The sequence below is a fragment of the Nannospalax galili genome, unplaced genomic scaffold (assembly GCF_000622305.1).
Source record: "Nannospalax galili isolate Female #2095 unplaced genomic scaffold, S.galili_v1.0 scaffold321, whole genome shotgun sequence".
NCBI classification, from domain to species: domain Eukaryota; kingdom Metazoa; phylum Chordata; class Mammalia; order Rodentia; family Spalacidae; genus Nannospalax; species Nannospalax galili.
In genome coordinates, this window is record NW_008345972.1 from 1,674,557 (window position 1) to 1,683,842 (window position 9,286).

Consider the following 9,286-nt stretch of genomic DNA (forward strand, 5'->3'; position numbering starts at 1 on the left):
TGTCAATGTTGTTGTAATGAAATGCTTCTTCTAAGTATGTGGTTATTAAATAATTTAAAAAAGAATCAATTCTTCCTTTCATTGTTTCTCTGTATTGCTTTCTTCATTTATTCATTAATTTCAGCCTTGATTTTATTTATTTATTTTTCAAATATTTTATTTATTATTTTATGTGTATGAGATATTGCACCCTCGTGCAAGTGAGTGCACCTGTGTAATGCAATCCTCAGAGGTCAGAAGAGGGCTTCAGACTCCCATGGAACTGGAGTTAAGAATGGTTCATAGCTGCCATGTGGGTGCTGGGAATTGAACCTGGGTCCTCTGTAAGAGCAGTCAGTGCTCTTAACTGCTGAGCCATCTCTCTAGCCTCAGCCTTGATTTTATTTATCTCTTCCCATATACTGTTTAAATTTTGTTTTTTTCTTGCTTTTGCAAGGCCTTCAGGTACATCATTAAGCTGTTTATGTGAGATGGCTCTAATTGTCTCATAAGCATTTAGTCCTATGAATTTTCCTCTTAGGGACTGCCTTCATTGTGTCTCATAGGGTTTACTATGTTGTGTTTTCATTTTAGGTGAGTTCTAGGATCCAAAAATATTCCTTCTTGATTTTTCCCTTGATCCAGTTTTCCTTCAGTAGTGTACAGTTTAGCATCCATGAATTTGTATACTTTTTCACGTTTGCATTGCTCTTGATATCTAGCTTTCCTTCTTTGCAGTCAGATAGAATATCAAGAGCTATTGAAAAGAAAGTGTATTCTTCCGTGTTTGAGTGGAATGTTCTGTAGATGTCTGTTAGGAACATTTGATTTATGGTGTCATTTAACTCCAGGTTTTCTCTACTTAGTTTTTATCTGGTTGGCTTGTCTATTGGTGACAATGGGGTACTGAAGTTACCTACTATCACTGTGTTGGGGTCAATGTGTGATTTTAGATCTAATAAAGTTTCTTTTACGAAATTTTGTACCATTATATATGCTAAACATATAGTTAGGATTTTAATATCTTCTTGGTGTATTTTTCCTTCAAAAAATATGGAGTGACCTTCCCTGTCCTTTCTGACTCATTTTTCTCTGAACTCTCTCATCAGATATTAGAATAGCTACATCTGCTTGGAATATCTTTTTCCATCCTTTCAATTTAAGATGTTGTCAGTCATTATTAGTGAAGCATGTTTCCCGGAAGCAGCAAATCAATTGATCCTGCTTTAATCCAATCACTTAGTCTGTGTCTCTTTACTGGGTATTCAAGACCATTAATATTGAGAGTAATTATTGGTCATCGTTTATTAATTCCTGTTATATTGCTATTGTAATGTTGTTTTCTTAGACCTCTTCTGGTTCATTGCTCTGGGATAATTTATTTATTCTTTGTATCCTCTTGAGAGTGTTTAATCTCTTCATCTTAAAGTATTCCATTTAGTATTATCTGTGGAGCTGGTTTAATGCACATAAACTCCTTAAATTTGTTTATCATGGAAAGTTTTTCTTTCTCCTTCAATTCCAAATGATAGTTTTATAGAAATAATAGTCAGGGCTGAAATCTGTGTTCTCTCATGACTTGTAGGACATTGGACCAAGCCCTTCTGGATTTCAGTGTCCATTGAAAAGGTAGCTTTCATTCTGATGGGCCTGTAGTTACATGCAATTTGATCTTTCTCTCTCACAGCTTTCAATATCTTTTCTTTGTCCAGTACGTTAGTGTTCTGACTATTTCTCATGGGGTGTTTCTTTTCTGTTCCTGTCTACTTGCTGTTCTTTATGCCTCTTCTACCTTGATGGATATTTCTTTCATACGATTTGAGAAGTTTTCTTCTATAATTTTATTTAAAAATATTTTCTGTGCCTTTGACCTGAATTTCTTCTCTTTATTCTATACCCATGATTCACAGATTTGCTCTTTTTATAGTGTCCAAGAGGTCCTACATATTCTGTTCCTGGGTTAGATATGACATTTTCTTTGATTGAGGAATCAAATCAATAAATATAATAAAGCATATAAATAGAATTGAGGACAAAGATCATATTAATAGATCATTTTCATAGGTGCAGTGTAAGTATTTGACAAAATAAAACATCCTTTGTGTTCTGCTTTTACTGTGGCTGTTATTAAATACCCGACACAAACAACTTAAGAGAATACATTATTTCAGCTCATGATTTTGAATATTTAATCCATAGTGTTTACATTCACTGACTCTGGGTTTGTAGTGAGCAGGACATTAGGGTTGGAACACGGAAGAGGCTAATCACCTCATGACTGGAGGCATAGAGGAGAATGCAACCATGGAACACATATAGCCTACAAAGTCATCCAACTACTCATGACCTACTTGCTACAGATAGGCCCAACTCCTGAAGTTTCCCAAAACACCCATTTGTACCACCAACTTCTGACTAAGAGTTCAATACATGGAGCTTTAGACAGAACATGTTCCATCTAAGCCATAGCACTTTCATGACAAGAGAGCCAATGGGACCCAGAATATAAGAATCATACCTCAATATAAAACAGTAAAGATTATACACGACAAACCTATGAGCAAATGTATCTAATGAGGAAAACTGAAAGTGTTTACTTTAAAATCAGGAAGAAGACAAGTGTGTGCATTGCCAATACTCATCTTCGATATAAGGTTTGAGATACTAGACAGAGCAGTGACAAGAGAGCCAATGGGACCCAGAATATGAGAATCATACCTCAATATAAAAGAGTAAAGATTATACACGACAAACCTATGAGCAAATGTATCTAATGAGGAAAACTGAAAGTGTTTACTTTAAAATCAGGAAGAAGACAAGTGTGTGCATTGCCAATACTCATCTTCGATATAAGGTTTGAGATACTAGACAGAGCACAAGAAAAAATAAAATGGATATAAATAGAAATCAAGAAGTAAAATTATTCCTTTTTGTAGATGATAAGATCCTATAATGAACAGATCAGAAAGACTCCACCAGAAGACTCTCACATGTGATAAACACTTGCAGTAAAGTAGCAAGATTTAAAAAAATCAACTATAAAAGAAATAACTCTTCTATATAGGAAGAATTTGCTGAAAAAGACATAAAATGCCCACTCATAATAGCCTCAAAAAAAGAATACCTAAGCATAAATTTAATCAAAGATGTTAAAGGTATCTACAATGAAAACTATAGAACATATGTAGAAGTCACTAGAAAATGGGGAGACCACCCATGTTCATGGCTAACTTTGGAACAGCTCACAGTGTTGGGGTAGACGGGGCCTAGATCTAGAGCCTTCTGACAGCTGGCAAGCTCAAGCCCAAGGGCAAAGGAGCCATAGAGAGGAGTGTTGTTAGCTGTTGATGCACCAGCAGAAGAAACCATAATGGTGGCTGAACAAAATCTCCAGAAGGATGATATTGACAATCAGAGTTCTATGTGTCATCTAGTCTGGGAAATGACAGGCTGCAGAAAGCAACAGGCTGCAGTGTGTAAGGATCAACCCTGAACTAATGGAAACTTTTAGACCAGTTCTTATTCCCTTACCACTGCACAGGCAGAAAGGATCCTGTCTACCTGATCCTGAACCTTGGTCAACTCTTGGCAGTCTCAGGGCTTTTCACCAACCCTAGGTTGGACAGCTTTTCTCAGATTGGTACTATTTTCTTCACCTTATTTGTGTACACATATTCAGCCAATCAGGCAGGACCCAGATGGTTGTCTTTAATTCAGGTACCTGGGGCTTCAGAGCAAGGAACCACCACTTAGTTTCACAGAGAAGGAAGAAAAAATAGACTGCCCTCAAGATTCGCTGGAAACTGACTCATTGCTGGCTCTCCATGCCTGAGCAGAGAGTTTACTCAAGGCATCCTCCAGGACTCAACCTGTGGCTGCAGGCAGGGTAACTTATTCTTGCCTCAGCCTCCAAGACTGCACTTTGGCTAAAGAGTGTAATTTGTCTCTGAAGCTGCCTCCAGCCTCCATCCAGCCTTTGAGATTTGAACCTCAAGACCTGTCACACTAGCCTCCAAGACCTGCCACTCTAAAGAACTGAAAGCTATAACACTCCCATGAGCTGTAATGCTTCTCAGAGCTGTAACAACATTCAGCTTCTTTGGAGAGTTCAAATCTATTCCAACTGAATTGTCAGATCCCACATGGCAGTTTGTTTAAGGCTGTTTTATTATTTAAAGTTGTTCCTCTCAAACTGAAAATAAAGTACCTCCTGTTTGGACTCTTTGCTGTCTGCCCAACTCATTCTTGGAGAGGATAAGGCAAGGACCCCATTGGTCTACCAACCGCCTCAGCCTCATGGTAGGGAAATATTTTTATTTTTCAAAGTGTTTTCTTGTCTATAGCAATTACATTGTTTGATCTGAGATAAAATGTATCTTTGATCTGCTCATGATGGAGGTTCCAAGTTCAAATTCCAGTTCATGTTTTAATTCAAAGTGTCAGGACTAAAATAAAGGCAGCTGCAAATAAACAACACATCAGTAAAACAGAAGGGAAGTTGAAAACCAGTGTCTTCAATCTTACTCTGCTGATCTGGCAGCTCCACCATGGCTCTGTGAGGTGGAGTGTCAGGTTTATGGACTTGTCTGTGCAAGTCACACAGACCCTAAGTATAAGATGCTAATGAGAGATGGGAATGTTTCTCTACAGCACAAATGGGCAATCCTAGAAGTGGAAGACAAAGCTTGTTCTTTGTATAGAGGAATTTACATCATGCTTGTTAGTTTTAGATTCTGAACCCTGAGGGCATTGACTAGCTAATTCAGTGTGTCGTAAAACAGCTAGTATAATATAATCACATATCAAATTTTAACATGAATAGTTAATAACACTAAAATAGTAAAAAGGTATCCAAAGAGTTAATTCAATTTGACAATGTTTTGTCTTCACTTTTGAGAAAAAGCATGTCACCAAGCAGCCTGATGTTGTCATTACCTTGTTGCATTCAGTCTGCTGAGAAAATGCATCAGGAGGTAAAATGGGCAATGACAGCCACCAACACATCCATAAGAGTTGTTTCTATGGCCTCCCTGAGATGAGTGAGCCAGGTGGGCCATGAGCAGTCACCGATAGGCCAGCTGTGATCAAGGAACCTGCCTGCTTAGGACATAATTGATTCCCTAGGGTCTGTAAGTTGTACCCCAGGAAGCCAACTGTGGACTCCTTGTGCAGGGAACCTAAGGCTGAGTTTCAGTGACCAGGCTCCTCTCCCAAGGGTGGGTCCCTTCTCTGTCCTGAAACAGCCCAGCAGCTTTGTAGATTAAATCAACACTGCACCACACCCTGATGTGAGCAAGCCAGAGTCAGTTTCCAGAAGCTGCTAGGGATTGATGTGTTGATAGCTCAAGGAGCCATCTCAGATACCACCAGTCACTACCACTTGACACCAAGGGCGGGTCTCAGCATTTGCAAAATGTCCTTCCTTCTTAGGCAAGGATCCTTGAAAACCTAAGTCTTCTGTTTGGTCCCTCATAAAACATGGAAGATGGCTCCTATGCAGCATCATCAGTGTCCTACAAATGTTAGTCCACTCCTCATTTCAAAGTTATAGAACCATGGTGAACAGAGGCTAAATGTAGACTCAATATCCACTCCCTGCTTGTTGAATCTAAACCACTTTGAAAGGGGGTTAAAAGTGGACCTCTTTCCCTACTCAGTAGCAAGCCAAGATCTATAGACAACAACCATCCTCTTGGTTACAAATGGAAGGTGGGCTTTTCTCACACTGGCGTGCAAGTCAGAGTTTCAGGGAGATTTCTACATACCCAGTGTGAGAGGAGCTAGAGGCAAGTTTGTTATGGTTCACGAGTCCATGTTCCTCTCTGTAAACCTCACCTCTAAGGCTACCTGGGCAATGACTTTGAAGGACTCAAGGACAAAGACTGCATGTAGGAACAAAGCTGGTCTTTAAGGTTTATAACAACAAACAGGTCTCAGCAAAATGTAATCACACAAAAATGGGATCATGTGTAATGTTTTAGCAAGGGCTAAGGTGGAGTGCTCCCAATTCCTCTGCAGGCAAAAAGTGCTGTACTACCATAGAAAACTTGAGAGTAATCATATAACTCAAGAAAATCAACCAGCAAATTCTAAACCACACTAGTGATAAAAGTATCCTTCCCCCCCCTCCACCCCCCCCCAAATAGGTTGTTTAGACCTACACTAAATCTGTCAAGGCCCAGAAAACTTCTGGTGAATGTGAGAGCTAAAATGCCAGTCATTACATATTGTCTTTGACCCCTTCATTCCTTGAGGCTACTTTTGGGCTTTTGGGGCCTGAAACTTAAAAGAATGAGGGATCTAGGGAGATGGCCTAGTGGTTAAGAGTGCTTGCTGTGCAATCATGAAGACGTGATTTAGAATCCTCAGCACTCATGTAAAACAGGCTGTAAATATTTGTGACCCAGCATTAGGGGAGGAGACAGGAGGATCTTAAGCGCTTGCTAGCTAGCCATCCTAGCCAAGAAATGGAGACCTTGCCTCAAGGCCATAGAGAGATAGAGGAAGTCACCTGATGTGCTGTTCTTGCCTCCATGGGCCTCCACATACTCAAGTGCATGCAACACACACACACACACACACACACACACACACACACACACTCACACGCCCCTAAGCCGCATGTCTAAATCATCAACAATGGCACAGATTCTTTGACCTCCTCATTCCTTGAGGGAAACTAGAGGATGCTTCACTCTGGCCCTGTGTGGCCTTTCAGGCAAATGGAAAAGAGGTTACAGGAAGCACAAACCACTGCTGCTGTTCACAAGTGATTCTCTTACTACATCCTGGTTGTAATAATAAAGGTGATCCAGAGCATAGATAACAGATGGAAGATGTGACTTCTTTGTATAGGAAGACCAGGTGTTAGTTCTGATGTTAAATATTTCACTAAATTAAAAGAGTATTTACTTTTGTTCTTTTGTTTTTGTTAAGCTTATAAAAAATTAGTGTGTGGGGGGGGCGGTGCTGTGGCACATGTGTGGAGGTCAGAGGACAATCTGGAATTGGCTCTCCTACCACGGGGGTTTTAGAAGTTGAACTCAGGTTGTCAGACTTGAGGGCATAATGCCTTTACCCACTGAGCCATCTTGTTGGCCCTTGTTTGATTTTTGAGCAGGATTTTTCTATGTACATAGCCTAGGTTGGCTTGGAACTTGAACTGCTCCTTCAGCATCCTGAGTGCTGGGATTGTAGTGTAGGTGGATGCTACTACACCCAGCATGAAGAATATAATTTTAAAAAGGCACTTATGAGTCATTCTCCAGCTGTGGAACATGGCTTTTGTATAAAGAGTGGTATTCTGGTAGTGATAGCTGCCAGCTATTGGGGGCCTGGGTAATTTTGGAAAAGGAGTAAAACGGATTATGTGAATCTCTCTTACTGGCTCAGATCAGGTTGAAAGAATTGTTGACAAAAGGAAAAACAAAGGGAAGACAGAGTATTGCCTGTGCTGGAAAGGCTTTGACAGCGAGCATCACACACGGAAGTCAGAGCAGCAACTGGTAAACAGCAGGGAATACATCCATGACTTCAACGGCCCCTGCTCTGAGAGGGAGAAGGAAGGCGGCCTGGCCCAGCCCAACACGACCTCCCCAGCAACGCCAGGAAGCAGATGTCCAGGTCTACCCATAGCAACCCAGCCAAAACCTAAGGTGCTCGTGGTAGGCAAATATAATGAGTACAAAAACAGCCAGCTGCTGGTTGCCAGCCAGAAGTTCAGGTAAAACACAGCCCCATCTCTTGCAGACGGCAAGAACATGGACCTCGCTAAGTCAGGGATCAAGATACTTGTGCCTAAGAGCCCCATTAAGAGCAGGACCTCGGTCGATGGCTTTCAGAGTGAGAGCCCCGAGAAGCTGGACCCCGTGGAACAGGGTTCCAAGGACACATTAGCACCAGAGGTTACTGCAGAGAAGCCCGTGGGAGCTTTGCTGGGCCCTGATGCAGAACGAGCCAGGATGGGGAGCAGACCGGGAATATACCCACTAGTGCCTCCTGGTGTCTGGCCCTATGACCACTGCCATGGCCACAGGCTTAGCCATTAATGGAAAAGGTACATCTCCATTCACGGATGCACTAACAGCCAATGGAACGGGCACCATACAGACGTCTGTTACAGGAGAGCCGGGAAAAGGAAATTTATTGATGACAGAAGAGACCAGCCTTTTGACAAGAGGTTGTGTTTCAGTGTGAGGCAGACAGAGAATGCCTACAGATACAGAGATGTTGTAGTCAGGAAGCAAGATGGTTTCACCTACATCTTGTTATCCACAAAATCATCAGAGAATAACTCACTAAATCCAGAGGTGATGAAGGAGGTCCAGAGTGCTGTGAACACAGCTGTGGCCAGCTACAGCAAACTGGTGCTGCTTAGAGCTGTGGGCAGTGTCTTCTGTTACGGTCTCGACTTTATTTTATGCGGCGTCTCAAGGACGACAGGAAGAGAGAAAGCACTAAGGTGGCAGACGCTATCAGAAACTTCGTGAATAGTTTCATTCATTTTAAGAAGCCTATTATTGTAGCGGTTAATGGCCCAACCATTGGACTAGGAGCGTCCATACTGCCTGTTTGTGATGTGGTCTCCCAGGTGTTTTGACCCGGGGCCTTCACGCAGGAAGTCTTGGTCCTGGAGGAATCCAAAGCCCTGGTGAGCTGAAACGTGAAGACGGCGTTGGAGTAGGCCAATGAGAGAGAATGTGAAGTGCCGAAGAAGATGAGGATCTCTGGCCAGGGCATGGACTCCATGTTAAAGTACTCGCAGAGGAAAAATCAATGAGCTTTGATTGGCAGGCTGCATGTGGATGATCCTGGAACTGGTTTGAGCGTGACATCAAAGAGCTCCCAGTCACCACAGTCCATCCTCATAGTAGCTCACGCTTGGAATCAGGACTGGAAACATCCAGGCTGTTTATTACCAAGAAGTTTTTAAATACTGTAACTTTAAAATAACTACAAATCTCCTTTGTCCAAACGTCATTATTTTATACACATGTGCGCATGCCTATTACAATGTAATGGTGAACACTAGACTGCTTTTGGAAGCTCTAATTTTTTTCTATAAAAAGCATTGTGTTTTATCCAATTTGGGTGAGAGCAAAGTTTGGAATAATGTTTTACTCACTTTTTTTTTTTTTTTTTTTACAAACGTCATTTTTATACACATGTGCGCATGCCTATTACAATGTAATGGTGAACACTAGACTGCTTTTGGAAGCTCTAATTTTTTTCTATATAAAGCATTGTGTTTTATCCAATTTGGGTGAGAGCAAAGTTTGGAATAATGTTTTACTCACTTTTTTTTTTT

At 41.2% G+C, this 9,286-nt stretch overlaps 1 pseudogene; it reads left to right on the top strand.

The window, feature by feature from the left end:
• The first annotated feature begins 5,457 nt into the window (after positions 1–5,457).
• LOC103741485 lies at positions 5,458–8,578 on the top strand (annotated as a pseudogene).
• The last annotated feature ends 708 nt before the right edge of the window (positions 8,579–9,286 follow it).